This window comes from Kogia breviceps, chromosome 8 (genome assembly GCF_026419965.1).
Source record: "Kogia breviceps isolate mKogBre1 chromosome 8, mKogBre1 haplotype 1, whole genome shotgun sequence".
Classification (NCBI taxonomy): Eukaryota; Metazoa; Chordata; class Mammalia; order Artiodactyla; family Physeteridae; genus Kogia; species Kogia breviceps.
In genome coordinates, this window is record NC_081317.1 from 8,288,348 (window position 1) to 8,307,164 (window position 18,817).

General features: G+C 41.5%; 1 protein-coding gene across 1 annotated transcript in view; it reads right to left on the reverse strand.

Annotated features, from left to right (window-relative positions):
- Positions 1–18,817, reverse strand: part of GARNL3 (GTPase activating Rap/RanGAP domain like 3) — a 151,003-nt gene that overhangs the window by 131,912 nt on the left and 274 nt on the right. The gene's annotated exons all lie outside the window — the stretch shown is intronic.

Below are 18,817 nucleotides of genomic sequence, written 5' to 3' on the forward strand. Positions count from 1 at the left end.
CTGCGGTGCGCGGGTTTCTCATTGCGGTGGCTTCTTTTGTTGCGGAGCACGGGCTCTAGGCGTGCAGGCTTCAGTAGTTGTGGCATGCAGGCTCAGTAGTCGTGGCTCACGGGCTCTAGAGCACAGGCTCAGTATTTGTGGTGCATGGGCTTAGTTGCTCCACGGCACATGGGATCTTCCCAGACCAGGGCTCGAACCCGTGTCCCCTGCATTGGCAGGCGGATTCTTAACCACTGCACCACCAGGGAAGTCTAGTAAATATATTTTGAATGAATAAGTGACTACGGGAATGCCGCAAAAATATGAGGAAAGTGTTCATATGGAATAGAGAGACTTTGTCGGGCTGTTCTGGCCCTGTTTGAATGAGGTCGCTGGTGGCCCCAGTCAGACCGCTATGGGACCTACTCTATTTCTTTATCAACCTCTGGCAGGCAGCTGCTCTGTGAGGACTGTGACAAGTGGAGCAAAGGCAATCAATCTGCTGAGCATCAGCCCAGGCCTGATATACGGCACTGACGCTAGGAAAGACTTCATGGCTGGCAGCTCTTCTAAAGACACTTGTCTCTCTGGTCATAAAATGCGAGACAGGCATTTATGTCCTAACTTTCATTTGTGTTAAAACTATGCAATCACCGACACTTAACTGTTGGAAAATCCACTTCATGCTGCCCTCTGAGTCTTGATTTCCCATTTTTAACCTCCTCGCCCGCTAAAACGGCTCCAAGATAGGCGTGCCAGGTATGCAGCCGCACACCACTGTGTGCTACCAACTTTGGATCAGTGTGTCTTATTTATGTTTGCTGTGATTGAAGAAAGATGCTGTCTGTGGCAGATATTTTGGAACAACTTGCAAAAGTTGGAAGGCTAAGACGTAATGTCCTAACCTGCTTGGCAGTTTAGAGTTCTGGACATGATTTAGAGTCCACACTCTAAATCAGATGCACTCATGAGAGACTGGTGGGGAACGGAGCCAGGCAAATGAAGGGAGAGGCCAAAGGCATCCGCTTGCTTTTATAGATCATGACAGAGCTGTTGTGGTCCTGGAGTCAGCAGCTTCTTGATTCTCTGGCTTTCTGAGGGAGCAGGGGCAGCTTTGGGGATCAAAGTAGAGTTGGTTCGGCTGTTGGCTTAGGAGGCAGCTGCTTCTTTTTTTAAAAAAATAAATTTATTTATTTTATTTATTTATTTTTGGCTGCGTTGGGTCTTCGTTGCTGCGCGTGGGCTTTCTCTAGTTGTGGCGAGTGAGGGCTACTCTTCAATGCGGTGCATGGGCTTCTCATTGCAGTGGCTTTTCTTGTTGCGGAGCACGGGTTCTAGAGCGCAGGCTCGGTAGCTGTGGCGCATGGACTTCATTGCTCCGCGGCATGTGGGATCTTCCCGGACCAGGGCTCGAAACTGTGTCCCCTGCATTGGCAGGCGGATTCTCAACCACTGCACCACCAGGGAAGCCCTGCAGCTGCTTCTTGATAGATCAGCTTCTTGTTATGCAGTGGCAGCCTCCCTGATCAGTGCAGAGCACAGTGGTTCTGGGGGCAGGAGTTGTGACTGGGAGCTCAGACTAGAATCTGCTCTCCGGCCCTGACAACAATTCTGTAAGCACTTAATTTCCATATCACTATTATATCTCATTCTGTTTCTACCAGGTAAAGTGGATTCTGTCGTCTGCAACAGATTACTGACCGATTGGCCTTATATAGTGATGTCTGTCCAATTGGGTTTTGAGCTTAATAGTCCGTGTGACCCCGTGCAGAGTGCAGAGTACACACAGTCTTTTTCTGGTGGGAGCAGTGGTATAACCTACAGCGGGCAAGAAAAAGAGACTATGTACTTTGATGGGAAGACATTTTGCATTGTGAGTTTAAAAGAGAGCTTGCTCAAAGCACAAGGCATTTCTATTCCAATCAGCAAAGAGGTGCTGAAAGGCAACCAAAAGAACACACACTAATTGCGGACACTTCTAAGGTCACTGCTACGCTGGAGCAGTGACTGTGAGATCACTACCCATGACCTGCTTTTGTGTTGTCTTGAGCCTTTCCAGGTGTGTCACCTAAAACTGTTGTATCCAAAAGTGCACAGAAAACACAGAAGAGTTGAGAAATACTAGTCTAAACTATAGATGGTTTAACCTCCAGTAATAAAAATTTTACTGCATCTTGAAGTAGCCATGTTAGCTTGGGGCGCATTGACTGCTGGAATGTACTTTTCACATATTGAGTCCAGTCTGTTTTATTATCCCTCATACCCACTGTGATTTTAGGTCTAGCTCTGGGCCATGCACAGAGTGGGCCTGATTCCTTTTTCATAAGACACCCTTTCAAATGTGGGAGGGCAGCTTTTATATCCTCTGTGAATTTTCTCTTTTTCAAGTAAAACACCCCCTCTCCCTACTGAAATCTTTTTTTCTTTCCTGGACCATTCCCATCAGACATAAATATCTTTATAAAACAAAAGCAGAACACCCCAAACCAGAACCAAATAAAACAGTTTTTCAACTCACATCCCTTCCACCCCTGCGAAAAGCTGACTAGGTTCACTGTTTCCAGTTCCTGTCCTTCCATTATCTCTCAAAGCCAATCCAGTGCGACTTTCATCCTTACTGTTCCAAAGGACAGCTCTTGTCAAAGGCCACCTGTGACTCACATGATGCTAAATCAATGGTCAATTCTTGGCTCTCCACTGGGTGACCCAGCAGCAATATTTGACACACAAAAATAATTCCCTCTTTCTGTTTTTTTAAAAAAATGTTTATTTACACTAATTCCTACCCCCCCCAATTAAATTACATCACGTATCCATGACACAATGGTTTCACATATAAGTTTCAAAGTCTAACTTTTACTTGGGATTTATATGAACAGTTAACCTAAGCCCATCAAATCATAGTCATCCTTCCCACTAATAGTTTATTTATTGATTCCCTTTTCCTAAAGTCTCCTGGTATACCATACATTTTTTCCCACAAATTCTTTACCTTTCCCTATTTCACTATGATTCATAGTCACATTAAAGAACAAAACAAAAACCTGGATGCATTCTTTCAAACATTTCCTACCTGAGGGTCCATATCTACACTGTCCGATAAGGCAGCCACAAACCACATGTGGCTCTTGAGCACTTAAAATGTGGCTGCTCTGAAATATAAAGGATCATGAAAGAATACTACAAGCAACTATATGCCAATAAAATGGACAACCTGGAAGAAATGGACAAATTCTTAGAAAAGCACAACCTTCCAAGACTGAACCGGGAAGAAATAGAAAATATGAACAGACCAATCACAAGTAATGAAATTGAAACTGTGATTAAAAATCTTCCAACAAACAAAAGTCCAGGACCAGATGGCTTCACAGGCAAATTCTATCAAACATTTAGAGAAGAGTTAACACCTATCCTTCTCAAAGTCTTCCAAAATATAGCAGAAGGAGAAATACTCCCAAACTCATTCTACGAGGCCACCATCACCCTGATCCCAAAACCAGACAAAGATGTTACAGAAAAAGAAAACTACAGGCTAATATCTCTGATGAACATAGATGCAAAAATCCTAAACAAAATACTAGCAAACAGAATCCAACAGCACATTAAAAGGATCACACCAGGATCAAGTGGGGTTTATTCCAGGAATGCAAGAATTCTTCAATATATGCAAATCAATCAATGTGATACACCATATTAACAAATTGAAGGAGAAAAACCATATGATAATCTCAATAGATGCAGAAAAAGTTTTTGACAAAATTCAACACCCATTTATGATAAAAACTCTCCAGAAAGTAGGCATAGAGGGAACTTACTTCAACATTATAAAGGCCATATATGACAAACCCACAGCCAACATTGTTCTCAATGGTGAAAAACTGAAACCATTTCCTCTAAGATCAGGAACAAGGTAAGGTTGCCCACACTCACCACTCTTATTCAACACAGTTTTGGAAGATTTAGCCACAGCAATCAGAGAAGGAAAAGAAATAAAAGGAATCCAAAGTGGAAAAGAAAAAGTAAAACTGTCACTGTTTGCAGATGACATGATACTATACATAGAGAACCTAAAGATGCTACCAGAAAACTACTAGAGCTAATCAATGAATTTGGTAGAGTAGCAGGATACAAAATTAATGCACAGAAATCTCTTGCATTCCGATACACTAATGATGAAATATCTGAAAGAGAAATTAAGGAAACACTCCCATTTACCACTGCAACAAAAAGAATAAAATACCTAGGAATAAACTGACCTAAGGAGACAAAAGACCTGTATGCAGAAAACTATAAGACACTGATGAAAGAAATTAAAGATGATACAAACAGGTGGAGAGATATACTATGTTCTTGGATTGGAAGAATCAACATTGTGAAAATGACTATACTACCCAAAGCAATCTACAGATTCAGTGCAATCCCTATCAAAATACCAATGGCATTTTTTATGGAACTAGAACAAAAAATCTTAAAATTTGTATGGAGACACAAAAGACCCCGAATAGCCAAAGCAGTCTTGAGGGAAAAAAATGGAGCTGGAGGAATCAGACTCCCTGACTTCAAACTATACTACAAAGCTACAGTAATCCAGACAGTATGGTACTGGCACAAAACCAGAAATATATATCAATGGAACAGGATAGAAAGCCCAGAGATAAACCCATGCACATATGGTCACCTTATCCTTGATAAAGTAGGCAAGAATATACAATGGAGAAAAGACAGCCTACAGCCTCTTCAATAAGTGGTGCTGGGAAAACTGGACAGCTACATGTAAAAGAATGAAATTAGAACATTCCCTAACACCATACACAAAAATAAACTCAAAATGGATTAAAGACCTAAATGTAAGGCCAGACACTATAAAACTCTTAGAGGAAAACATAGGCAGAACACTCTATGACATAAATCACATCAAGATCCTTTTTGACCCACCTCCAAGAGAAATGGAAATAAAAACAAAAATAAACAAATGGGACCTAATGAAACTTAAAAGCTTTTGCACAGCAAAGGAAACCACAAACAAGATGAAAAGACAACCCTCAGAATGGGAGAAAATATTTGCAAATGAAGCAACTGACAAAGGATTAATCTCCAAAATTTACAAGCAACTCATGCAGCTCAATAACAAAAAAACAAACAACCCAATCCAAAAATGGGCAGAAGACCTAAATAGACATTTCTCCAAAGAAGATATACAGATTGCCAACAAACACGTGACAGGATGCTCAACATCACTAATTATTAGAAAAATGCAAATCAAAACTACAATGAGGTATCACCTCACACCAGTCAGAATGGCCATCATCAAAAAATCTACAAACAATAAATGCTGGAGAGGTGTGGAGAAAAGGGAACCCTCTTGCACTGTTGGTGGGAATGTAATTGATACACCCACTATGGAGAACAGTATGGAGGTTCCTTAAAAAACTAGAAGTAGAACTACCGTATGAGCCAGCAATCCGACTACTGGGCATATACCCTGAGAAAACCATAATTCAAAAAGAGTCATGTACCACAATGTTCATTGCAGCACTACTTACCATAGCCAGGACATGGAAGCAACCTAAGTTGCTTTTATCCATTCATCTGTCGATGAATGGATAAAGAAGATGTGGCACATATATACAATGGAATATTACTCAGCCATAAAAAGAAATGAAACTGAGTTATTTGTAGTGAGGTGGATGGACCTAGAGTCTGTCATACAGAGTGAAGTAAGTCAAAAAGAGAAAAACAAATACTGTATGCGAACGCATATATGTGGAATCTAAAAAAAAAAAGAAAAAAAGATACTGATGAACCTAGTTGCAGGGCAGGAATAAAGACACAGACGTAGGGAATGGACTTGAGTACATGGAGAGGGGGAAGGTTAAGCTGGGACGAAGTGCGAAAGTAGCATTGACATATATACACTACCGCACGTAAAATAGATAGCTAGTGGGAAGCAGCTGCATAGCACAGGGAGATCAGCTCAGTGCTCTGCGACCGCCTAGAGGGGTGGGATAGGGAGGGTGGGAGGGAGACGCCAAGAGGGAGGGGATATGGGGATATACGTAGCCATATAGCTGATTCACTTTGTTATACAGCAGAAAGTAACAGAACACTGTACAGCAATTATACTCCAATAAAGATGTTAAAAAAAAATGTGGCTGCTCTGAACTGAGATGCTGAAGTGTAAAATACATGCCAGATTTCAAAGACAGTACTGAAAAGAAAAGGAAATTATCTTAATTATTTTTAATATTGATTACATGTTAAAATGATAATATTTTGGATATATTGAGTTAAACAAAATAAACTATTGAAATTCATTTCATTTTTTTTTCACTTTTTAAAATATGGCCACTAGAAAATCTTAAATTCCATATGTAATTCTACACACTTGCTGATCAGCAGAAGAAGCCACTTACTTCGTTTCACTAAACATCCATGAACATCCTAGATAGCTTTCCAAGTCAGAATACAGATTGGTATCAGTCTTTTTAACAGATGATTAGTATCGTATTGACACATTCCTGATGGACTTTTTTTTACACTTTTACAAGCAATCCTACAGTGAACAGCCTTCTATATACAGCTTCTTGGGCAGCCACACCTCATCGTTAACTCATATTTGCCTCCTGTCCTCTAAGATCGTAGCTCTAGAGACAACCACACGTGTGGTTCAGACTTTCCAACACCTCTACACTTGCATGCTGCTGTAAAATTTTTTTCCCCAGGAAAACCAGCAGTGAGTCTCACTGTGCAGGCCAAATCTGATTTTCCTACAGCATGGTTTGTCAGACTTCATCTCTTCAGATCTTCAGCTCTGGAAACCAGACAACCAAATATAATTTCTCATATTAACCTTCTAAAGCAAAATTAATTTGACTATTGTCTTCCTCCAAGAAAGGAATCTGGTTTGTATTAACTTAAACTCTTAGTGAATAATAAAAGTTGTTTTTTTCCCTTCTCTTAGACATAATATGAAAATTAATTTTCTCTGTTGGCCCTAAGAGTCCATTATGTCAGCCCGATACAAGACAGCTCCCAACAGCCTTTCTCAGGAAGACTGCCGTTTTTCCAAAAGAAAATTGACAGCTGCAGATCTATTTGTGATTAAATACTTAAGGGCATGACACACACAAAAAGAATAATGACATAATATAGAGGGACAAAGGCTGTGAAAACAGCTCACATTAAAATGCTTGTTTACAAGCATCGGGGGAAAAAAGTCTCCTGAAAAAAAAAAACAAGAAAGAAAAAAAAAAATCTAAGAATCTAAGAGTCAGGAGAAACATAAGGAAGAAGAAAAGAAAGCAACCAAATGCATAATGGATAACTGTTCTTTTCTGATTCTGTCTTGGCCTGGAAAGCCATCTTTAGGAACACGAAAGCATTTGTCTTGGCATCAAATTTATTCTCACAAGGCGTGGGTTATATGCATTACTAATAAGGAAGCCGCTATGTAGGAAGCAATATCTGGGAAAGTGGAAAATATGTTTTCCATTTGTAATTCAAAATCTTCTGTCTATGTAGGGCTCTTCCCTCCCTGTGGCTAAACATAGTAAGCATAATTTAACCACTCTACTAAGGTAGTCTTTTACAATGAGTACTAAAAAATGCAGAAATCCCATTCTGTGAGTCTAGGGTGACATCTGGGTATCTATAATTTGGAAAGCTTCCCAAATTTAATGGCACTTTTTTGGGGCAGGGGGGCAATCCAGGATCCATTCCCCTTCTTCTGGGAATAGTACTATGATTTTTCCTTTGGGGAATCACTTCCTTGTGGTCTCTATGAAGTGATCTAACCCCTCAGTTCTGGGTTGGGCACATGACCCAGGCCCAGCCAATTAGCATGTTTTACCCCCTTCTGGCCAAAATGAACAGATGAGCAGAGAACCCAAGAGATCCAATGAATGTCAAGCCTGGGACGTGCTCTAGAACCTTTGAGAAAGAGGTAATATCTTTCTGCTGGGATTGTCCACTGATATAAAGTAATCCTGGACTCATTCATTTTCTTCGCCTCCAAGAGGAAAGACCTTGAGGATAAGGTCAACCCAGAAAATGAAGAAAGATTACTGATGACATTCTTTGAGCACCTGGATCTATCCTCTCCTAAAGCTTGGTCTCCCCCAGCATCCTGCAGTTGCATGAACCGATGATTCTCCTCTGCTTGCCATTCATAGCCTTTGATAATCTTTAAAAAAATTTTAACAACTGGTAAGGCACTAATCAGAAAAGGTGCAATGTGTTACTAGTCCTGCTTGTAGCTGAAGGAGAACTGTTCAATGGTGATTACAACTGGGTAGCCAGGAGTAGAAATCACTTGACCACAATCCAAGCCACCACTTTTCACCTGGCATCAGAGCCACAGGCATTGCCGACTGCAAGTGGCTATGAAAGCAGAATTATGAATGAGGGCTGGTAAGTATAATGAGGCAAGACTTGACTTCCCTATTAGGGAAAGATAAGAGAGTTGCCCAATAACGAAAAGGCTTGCAGTAGTGGGTTCCCTGACCTTAGATGTAATAAGCAGAAGTTGGATGACCAGCTGCAAGTGTTGTTGTAGAAAAGATTCCTGTATTACCCTAGAGGAGTGGTTTTCAAAATATGTCCCTGAGCCAGCAGTACTGGCATTACTTGTGAGCTTGTTAGAAATACAATTCATAGACCCACCCTGACCTAGGAAATCAGAATCTTGGGGTGGGTGGGGGAGGGGCAGAAAACGGTCTTAAGAAGCCCTCCTGGTGATTCTCATATATGTCAGGTTTGAGAACCACTGTATTAGACTTGAGAGCACTGGTTCTCAAACACAGTTCCCTAAGCCCCCATCCCCAGAGATTCTGATTGAGTAAATTTAGGGCTGGGCTTGAATATTTGGATTTCGAACAAGTTCCCAGGTAATGCTGCTGCTGCTGATCTGGGGACCACACTTTCAGTACCACTGTCGGAGAGGCTGACCTAAGAGATGCCTAAAGTCCCATTCAATGTTGAGATTCTTTGATCTTGAGGATTTACGCTGCAAATCCAGTCCTACTACGTAACCCTGTTAATGCTTTGGTTCACATGTGGTCTGGCTCCATGAAGTGTTGCGGCCAAAATGACACAGCTCAGCGAGACAGGAGTACTTTAAAATAACTCAGGTTCATCACAAAGTCACAAAAGATAACAGATATATTTCTTAAAATATATCTTAGAGCAACAAAAACAACAGGGAAACCTATTAGCCACACTCAGACAAAGTAGTTGTTTCTGCACCCCCTACAGGTTTTTGTTCAGGCAGTCCTAACCAGTGCCCTGTGGACCTATCGTCCTTTGCCTCAATCCCTCTTTTCCTAAATCTACAGCTCAAAAAACTACAAAAAAGCAAGGCAGGACCTTGCTCTGAGGGCAGGGGAGGAGGAAAACCTGAATGGGAAAAGCTAGAATTTTAATGAGGCACGGGAAGGGAAAGGTTGAGAACCTTCACATAAACGTTAATCATTTTTGTCCATAACAGTTATGATTTAGGAATGCTTTGTGCCAGACACTGTTTTTAGCACTTGCACAAATCAGTTCACTTAAAGCTCACATCAGTATTGTGAGAGCGATGTTACTGTCACTTTACAAATGAGTTAACCAAGGCTCAGAGGGGTTAATCAACTTGTCCAAGGCCACACACACAGCAAGCGAAAAGTCAGAAACCTGAGCCCAGGTCTGTGTCACTCCAAAGCCTTTGTTCTTGAACACAGCCCGATACACCTTCCTACAAAATGAGGACAAACACATCTAGGGCAAGCGGCTTCGCAGCATCAGCATCTGGCCCTACGGCCTCCGGCTTTCCCAGCTAGTCCTCCTCACTGCCACCTGCTCGGAGGCCTCTTGCCTGGCCCCCGCCTTGCTCCTTTGTGTTCATTATGTGTTGCGTCTGCCCGCCAGCTGTCAGAGCTGGTACAGCGCTGGTCCCCAACTCCCAGGCCGCAGACTGGTTTCGGTCCCCAACCTGTTAGGAAGCGGGCCGCACAGCGGGAGGCGAGCGGCGGGTGAGCGAGCGAGGCTTCATCTGCCACTCCCCGTCGCTTGCATTACCACCCGAACCATCCGCCCCAACCCTGGTCCGTGGAAAAATGGTCTTCCACAAAACTGGTCCCTGGTGCCAAAAAGGTTGGGGACCACTGTGATACAGGATAGTCAGCAAAGGCAGCTGCCATCCTGAAATAATGCCTTTTTTGCCTTGATGTCACCAAGATGATTGAGTAAATATGGTTAAACCATATTTACTGAAAGGCCCTAAACACAAGGCAGCAGCATTTAAACTTGACACAATAGGAAATGAGAAGTAGTGGAGTACTTTTGGAGTAAGGGAGGCGAATGTGGCGACACGCACACAAACTAGGCCAAGGCTCTCTCCCCTGGCTGTCCATCACAATCACCTGCATCCCATGCCACATTACCACCCTGGACTTTCTGGAACAATAGGCCTGGAGAAGGGACCCACACACTTGTATGGTTAAGATGTTTCACAGGTGACTGTTCTTCTTTGGCCCTAAAAGTCCACGATGTCAGGCCAATACAAGACAGCTCTTCATATTTCTCACTTAAAAGTGAGATGATTTGGATTAATGGATTAAAGAGGTAATTTTTTAAAAAGCATCAGAAACATTAGGAGAAACTGTAGATGAACATTTATCTTTTTAAGTCAGGGAGGCCTTTTCTAACTAAGCATAAACAGGAGGAATAAATTAGTAGATTTGACTAAACTTTAAAAAAATGATAATAAAGTCTATCAAAAAAACACCATAAAGAAAGTTAAAAGGCAAATAATGAAGTGCAAAAAATATTTGCTACAGAAGGCGGAGTCAAGATGGCGGTGTGGGAAGACGTGGAGTTAGCATCTCCCCACATAGGGTGCCTGCCAGCCGCTGGTGGGAAACTGACATCCAAGGAGACGGGAAGAACCCCAAAGTGAACTGGTAGGACACAGGGGGACTGAGTGGGGAGGAGAAGTGGACGCCAGACAGGATCTGCACACCTGAGGCTGGGGAGATCAGGAGAGGCAGGTGTGAGGGGCCCGCCCAGGCCAGAGGAGCAGGAGAGGAGAAGAGTGCATTTGCCCTTCCCACTTGAGCCCAAGGAGCCTGCTGGCTCCCAGGTGAGGTCCCCTGTCCTCTGAGACCAGGCCCCTTCTGTTCCTTGAGCCTAAGACCCACCCCCCACAGTCTCCAGGGCCTTTTCCAACCCCGTGGGTCCTAAGCATAGGCCCCGCCCACCACCCAAACCTTGCAAAAAATTATGTCACACATGAAGGAGCAAGGTAAAAACCTACAAACCAAATAGATAAAGAGGAAATAGGCAATCTACCTGAAAAAAAATTCAGAGTAATGATAGTAAAGATGATCCAGAATCTCGGAAACAGAATGGAGGCACGAATTGAGAAAATACAAGAAATGTTTAAAAAGATCTGGAAGAACTAAAGAACAAACAAACAGAGATGAACAACACAATAACTGAAATGAAAAATACACTAGAAGGAATCAATAACAGAATAAATGAAGCAGAAGAACGAATAAGTGAGCTGGAAGACAAAATGGTGGAAATAACAGCCGAGGAGCAGAATAAAGAAAAAAGAATGAAAAGAACTGAAGACAATCTCAGAGACCACTGGGACAACACTAAACGCACCAACATTCGAATTATAGGGGTCCCAGAAGAAGAAGAGAAAAAGAAAGGGTCTGAGAAAATATTTGAAGAGATTATAGTAGAAAACTTCCCTAACATGGGAAAGGAAATAGTCACCCAAGTCCAGGAAGCACAGAGAGTCCCATACAGGACAAGTCCTAGGAAAAACACACCAAGACACATATTAATCAAACTAACAAAAATTAAATTCAAGGAAAAAATATTAAAAGGAGAAGGGAAAACCAAAAAATAACATACAAAGGAATCCCCATAAAGTTATCAGCTGATTTTTCAGCAGAAACTCTGCAGGCCAGAAGGGAGTGGCAGGATATACTTAAAGTGATGAAAGAGAAGAACCTACAACCAAGATTACTCTACCCAGAAAGGATCTCATTCAGATTCAATGGAGAAGTCAAAAGCTTTTCAGACAAGCAAAAGCTAAGAGAATTCAGCACCACCAAACCAGCTCTACAACAAATGCTAAAGGAACTTCTCTAGACTGGAAACACAAGAGAAGGAAAAGACCCACAAAAACAAACCCAAAACAATTAAGAAAATGGTAATAGGAACATAAATATCGATAATAACCTTGTAAATGGATTAAATGCCCCAACCAAAAACCACAGACTGGCTGAATGGGTACAAAAACAAGACCCATATATATGCTGTCTACAAGAGACCCACTTCAGACCTAGGGACACATACAGACTGAAAGTGAAGGGATAGAAAAAGATATTCCATGCAAATGGAAATCAAAAGAAAGTTGGAGTAGCAATACTTGTATCAGATAAAATAGACTTTAAAATAAAGACTGTTACAAGAGATAAGGAGGGACACTACATAATGATCAAAGGATCAATCCAAGAAGAAGATATAACAATTATAAATGTTTATGCACACAGCATAGGAGTCAATACATAAGGCAAAGGCTAACAACCATGAAAGGAGAAATCGACAGTAACACAATAATAGTAGGGGATGTTAACACCCCACTTACACCAATGGACGGATCATCCAAACAGAAAATAAATAAGGAAACACAAGCTTTAAATGACACAATAGACCAGACAGATCTAATTGATACTTATAGAACATTCCACCCGAAAGTGGCAGAATACACTTTCTTCTCAAGGGCAAATGGAACATTCTCTAGGATAGATCACATCTTGAGTCACAAATCAAGCCTTGGAAAATTTAAGAACGCTGAAGTCGTATCAAGCATCTTTTCTGACCACAATGCTATGAGATTGGAAATCAGTTACAGGAAAAAAAAAACTGTAAAAAAAAAAAAAATACATGGAGGTTAAACAGTGCACTACTAAATAACCAAGAGATCACTGGATAAATCAAAGAAAATATTTAAAAATACATAGAAACAAATGACAATGAAAACACGATGACCCCAAACCTATGGGATGCAGCAAAAGCAGTTCTAAGAGGGTAGTTTATAGCAATACAATCTCACCTCAAGAAACATCTCAAATAAACAAACTAAACCTACACTTAAAACAACTAGAAAAGAACAACAAAGAAAACCCAAAGTCAGTAGAATGAAAGAAATCATAAAGATCAGAGCTAAATAAAGGAAATAGAAATGAAGAAAACAATAGCAGAGATCAATAAAACTAAAAGCTGGTTCTTTGAGAAGATAAACAAAATTGATAAACCCTTAGCCAGACTCATCAAGAAAAAAAGGGAGAGGACGCAAACCAATAAAAATAGAAATGAAAAAGGAGAAATCACAACTGACACTGCAGAAGTACAAAGGATTTTAAGAGACTACTACAAACAACTATATGTCAGTAAAACAGACAACCAGGAAGAAATGGACAAATTCTTGGAAAGGTACAATTTTCCAAGACTGAAACACCAAGAATTAGAAAATATAAACAGACCTATCACAGGTAATGAAATTGAAACCGTAATTAAAAATCTTCTAGCAAACAAAAGTCCAGGACCAGATGGCTTCACAGGAGAATTCTATCAAACATTTAAAGACGAGCTAACACTGATCCTTCTCAAACTCTTCCAAAATATAGCAGAGGGAGGAACACTCCCAAACTCATTCTACGAGGCCGCCATCACCCTGATACCAAAACCAGAAAAAGTTGTTACAGAAAAAGAAAACTACAGGACAATATCTCTGATGAACATAGATGCAAAAATCCTAAACAAAATACTAGCAAACAGAATCCAACAGCACATTAAAAGGATCATACACCATGATTTATCCCAGGGATGCAAGGATTCTTCAATATATGCAAATCAATCAATGTGATACACCACATTAACAAATTAAGGAATAAAAACCGTATGATCATCTCAATAGATGCAGAAAAAGCTTTTGACAAAATTCAACACCCATTTAAGATAAAAACTCTCCAGAAAATGGGCATAGAGGGAACCTACGTCAACATTATAAAGGCCATATATGACAAACCCACAGCAAGCATCATACTCAATGGTGAAAAAATGAAAGCATTTCCACTAAGATCAGGAACAAGACAATGATGCTCACTCTCGCCACTTTCATTCAACATAGTTTTGGAAGTCCTAGTCACGGCAATCAGAGAAGAAAAAGAAATAAAAGGAATACAAATTGGAAAAGAAGTAAAACTGTCACTGTTTACTGATGACATGACACTATACATAGAAAATCCTAAAGATGCCACCAGAAAACTACTAGAACTAATCAATGAATTTGGTAAGATTGGAGGATACAAAATTAATGCACAGAAATCTCTGGCATTCCTATAAACCAACAACAAAAAATCAGAGAGAAAACCTAAGGAAACACTCCTATTTACCATTGCAACAAAAAGAATAAAATACCTAGGAATAAACCTGCCTAAGGAGGCGAAAGACTTGTACTCAGAAAAGTATAAAACACTGATGAAAGAAATCAAAGATGACATAAACAGATGGAGATATATACCATGTTCTTGGATTGGAAGAATCAATATTGTGAAAATGACTATATTACCCAAAGCAATCTACAGATTCAATGCAATCCCTATCAAACTATCAGTGGCATTCTTCACAGAATTAGAACAAAAAATTTTACAGTTCGTACGGAAACACAAAAGACCCCGAATAGCCAAAGCAATCTTGAAAAAGAGAAACAGAGTTGGAGGAATCAGGCTCCCTGACTTCAAACTATACCACAAAGCTACAGTAATCAAGACAGTATGGTACTGGTACAAAAACAGAAATATAGATCAATGGTACAAGGTAGAATGCCCAGAGAAAAACCCACACACATACGGGCACCTAATTTATGACAAAGGAGGCAAGAACATACAATGGAGAAAAGGCAGCCTCTTCAATAGGTGGTGCTGGGAAAACTGGACAGCTACATGTAAAAGAATGAAATTAGAACACTCCCTAACACCATACACAAAAATAAACTCCAAATGGATTAAAGACTTAAATGTAACACCAGGCACTATAAAACTCTTAGAGGAAAACATAGGAAAAACACTCTTTGACATAAACCACAGCAAGATCTTTTTTGAGCTACCTCCTAGAGTAACAGAAATAAAAACAAGAATAAACAAACGGGACTTAATTAAATTTAAAAGCTTTTGCACAGCAAAGGAAACCATAAACAAGATTAATCTCCAAATATACAAACAGCTCATGGAGCTCAATGTCAAAAAAACAAACAATCCAGTTAAAACATGGGTGGAAGACCTAAATAGACATTTCACCAAGGAAGACATACAGATGGCCAAGAGGCACATGAAAAGATGCTCAACATCACTAATTATTAGAGAAATGCAAATCAAAACTACAATGAGGTATCACCTCACGCCAGTCAGAATGGCCATTATCAAAAAATCTAGAAACAATAAATGCTGGTAAGGGTGTGGTGAAAAGAGAACCCTCCTGCACTGCTGGTGGGAATGTAAATTGATACAACCACTACGGAAAACAGTATGGACGTTCCTTAAAAAACTAAAAACAGAACTACCATATGACTCAGCAATTCCACCACTGGGGCATATACCCTGAGAAAACCATAATTCAAAAAGAGACATGTACCACAATGTTCATTGCAGGACTATTTACAATAGCCAGGACATGGAAGCAACCTAAGTGTCCATCAACAGATGAATGGATAAAGAAGATGTGGCACATATATACAATGGAATATTACTCAGCCATAAAGAGAAAAAAAATTGAGTTATTTGTAGTGAGGTGGATGGACCTAGAGTCTATCATACAGAGTGAAGTAAGTCAGAAAGAGAAAAGCAAATACTGTATGCAAACGAATATATGTGGAATCTAAAAAAAAAAAAAAAAGATACTGATGAACTTGGTTGCAGGGCAGGAATAAAGAGGTAGACATAGAAAATGGACTTGACATGAGGTGAGAGGGCGAAGCTGGGGCAAAGTGAGAGTAGCATCGACATACATACACTACGGAATGTAAAATAGTTGGCTGGCGGGAAGCAGCAGCATAGCACAGGGAGATCAGCTCATTGCTTTGCGATGACCTAGAGGATGGGATAGGGCGGATGGGAGGGAGGCTCAAGAGGGAGGCGATATGGGGACATGTGTATGCGTATGGCTGCTTCGCTTTGTTGTGCAACAGAAACTAACACAGTATTGTGAAGCAATTATACTCCAATAAAGATCTATTAAAAACAAATTAAAGTAGCTGAAAAAAAATTCCTACATTTTTGACAAAAAAACATAATTCCCTTAATAAATAAAAAGTGCTTCAATTCAATAAGGAAAAGATAAATATTCCAAAGGAAAAATGGACAAAGTACATTATATGTATTTCATTTGAAAGAAATGAATGAAATGAATGAAAGAAAAGAATGAATGAAAGAAATACAAATTATGAATAAATGTGAGAAAAAAGTTTCACTTCACTACTAAGCATGGAAATTCAAATTAAAACAAGGTATCACTTTAGCAAATGTTTATAAATGATAATGCCTAGCAGTGAGGATGAGAAAAAACAGGCACGTTTATATGCTCTTGGGAGAACTATAAACTGGCACAACCTTCTGGTGGGCAATTCGGCCTTATGCTTCAAAAGCCTTTAAAATGTTCATTTTCTGGGATCCAATAATCTCTACCACTTCTATGAATTTATCTTAAGGAGATGATTACCTCTTACAGACTCATACACAGACTAATGTACATGGATTCAATGTGTCTTTAGTATGAGTAAGAAACTGGTAATAAACTGCATGTACAATAATAAAGAATGGGTTAAATACATTGTCTCCCAACAAACAAATTATTTTTATAATCACAGAAATGGTAATCATTATTTCTATGGTTTATATAATAATATCATGGAGTGTTAAATAGAGGGAAACATCTTTGGAAGCCAAGAAGTCATTTAGTCTTTCACGTGTAACATCATGAAGACAAAGGAGCAGGTGGTAAAAGTGAGAGTTCAGAGGAAGAGAGAAATTTTCTAAACCAGTGCTGTGCAATATTGGAAACATTAGTCATATGTGGCTATTTAAATTAAAGTTAAATAAAATTTAAAATTCATTTCCTTAGTTGCATGAGCCATATTTCAAGAGCTCAATACCCACAGGCGGCTAGTGGTTACAGTATCTGACAGGATGGGCTGTAGAATGCCTCCACTATCACAGCAAGTTCTATTGGACAGTGCTGCTCTAAACATTCTGCCTCAGGCCTGGATCCAGCTTTTGACTCATCTCTTCAGCCTCATCTCTTGGTGCACTTTCCATCCTTCATGCTCCAGCAACAAGAGTGTAAGCATCAGAAGGGCAGAGACCATATTTGCCTGGTGCTCCCAGTCTAGCGGGGGAGAGGTGTTATCCGGGTAATTAGACACAGTGGTGTGTGGACTAGCAGTCAATGTGTAGATTGTTGATATAGCACAGAGCTCAGGCCGGGGTTCAGGGAAGACTTCCCAGAGGAGGGGTCGGCGTTACCCAAAAAGTAAAGACAAGACTATTCTCAGTAGAGAAAAGAGCATGGTATGAGTAAAGGCACAGATGAGAGATAGCACAGCATAAGGGAATAATTACCAGCTCGTCAGGCATTTATTTCTCAAGAGATAGTAACTGCCTGTGATGGGCCAGGCCTGAGCCAGCCTCCGAGGACAGAGCAGTGAACAGCTATGGTCCCTGTCCTCAGGACGCTTATACTCTCATCTGGTACTGCTGGAGCACCAAGGGTGAAGTGAGGTGACAAGGGCCTGGCATCTCATATTAAGGGTCCTGGTTTTTATCCTAGCAATCGAACCCTCTTTTCTGCCACAGGGAGGGCCAGAGTCCCACTTCCTATCTTTCTCCCCTTCCTCTGCCCCAGTCCCCGTCGCGGCCCTGGGAGATGGAGAGCTCCTGGGAGGGCGGAGGGGCTGTCAGGCATGGGAGGGGCACAGTGGACACTGCAGTAAGACTCTTCCAGCGGCCAATGAGAATGTGGATTTGAGACGTGGAAGAATAAAGACAGGAAGTGTAGTTGGGGGGCTGCTGGAGTATTCTAGAAGGGACCAGGGACTGAAAAATGGGAGGGCCCACTTCAGCGACGTTGGAGCGGGAGAAGACACTCCAAGTTAAGGAAATGCCCTCTGAGGGAAGGAATCTCGCCGAGCAGAGGGAGCGCCACCGAGCACGTTGGGGGAGGGCGTGTCTTCTGGGCAAGGTTCCAGGGAGAAGGACCCGGACACATCAGGCGAGCTCCCCAAGCCAAAGGAAGAGGGCGGGAGGGGCACGGGCACCCCTGGCAGAGGAAAGGCATCGGCGGGTCACAGGAGCAGGAGGGGCCGGGCATGTCGGGGGCCACCGGCCAGGATGGGCAGGGCCATGAGGCTGCAGGTGTGCGTTACCTGGGGAGCCAGGCTAGGAAGGCTGGAGCTGGCCTGGGTCCTGGAGCAGCTCAGAGGGACTCCCCGGGGAGGGAGACCTACCTCCCTTGGACTTTAGGGGGGCTATTTCCCGACCTTGTCCTTGAGCATTTACAAGAGGCCGGCAGGGCAAATTCTCCTCAGCCCGAAATCCGCCTAGAGGCACGGCTTTGCTCGGGGCCTGACAAGGGACCGACGTTTTCGGGGCGTCTCGTCGGGTCTGGATTCCCGACTCTCGTCAGGTGCTTCTCTGGGGCAACCCCCTCCCGCACCTGCCGCTCGGACAGCCCAGCCCCCTTCGACTCCCGGCCGCTGCGCTCAGGCTCCTCGCCCGATGTCTTCAGACCA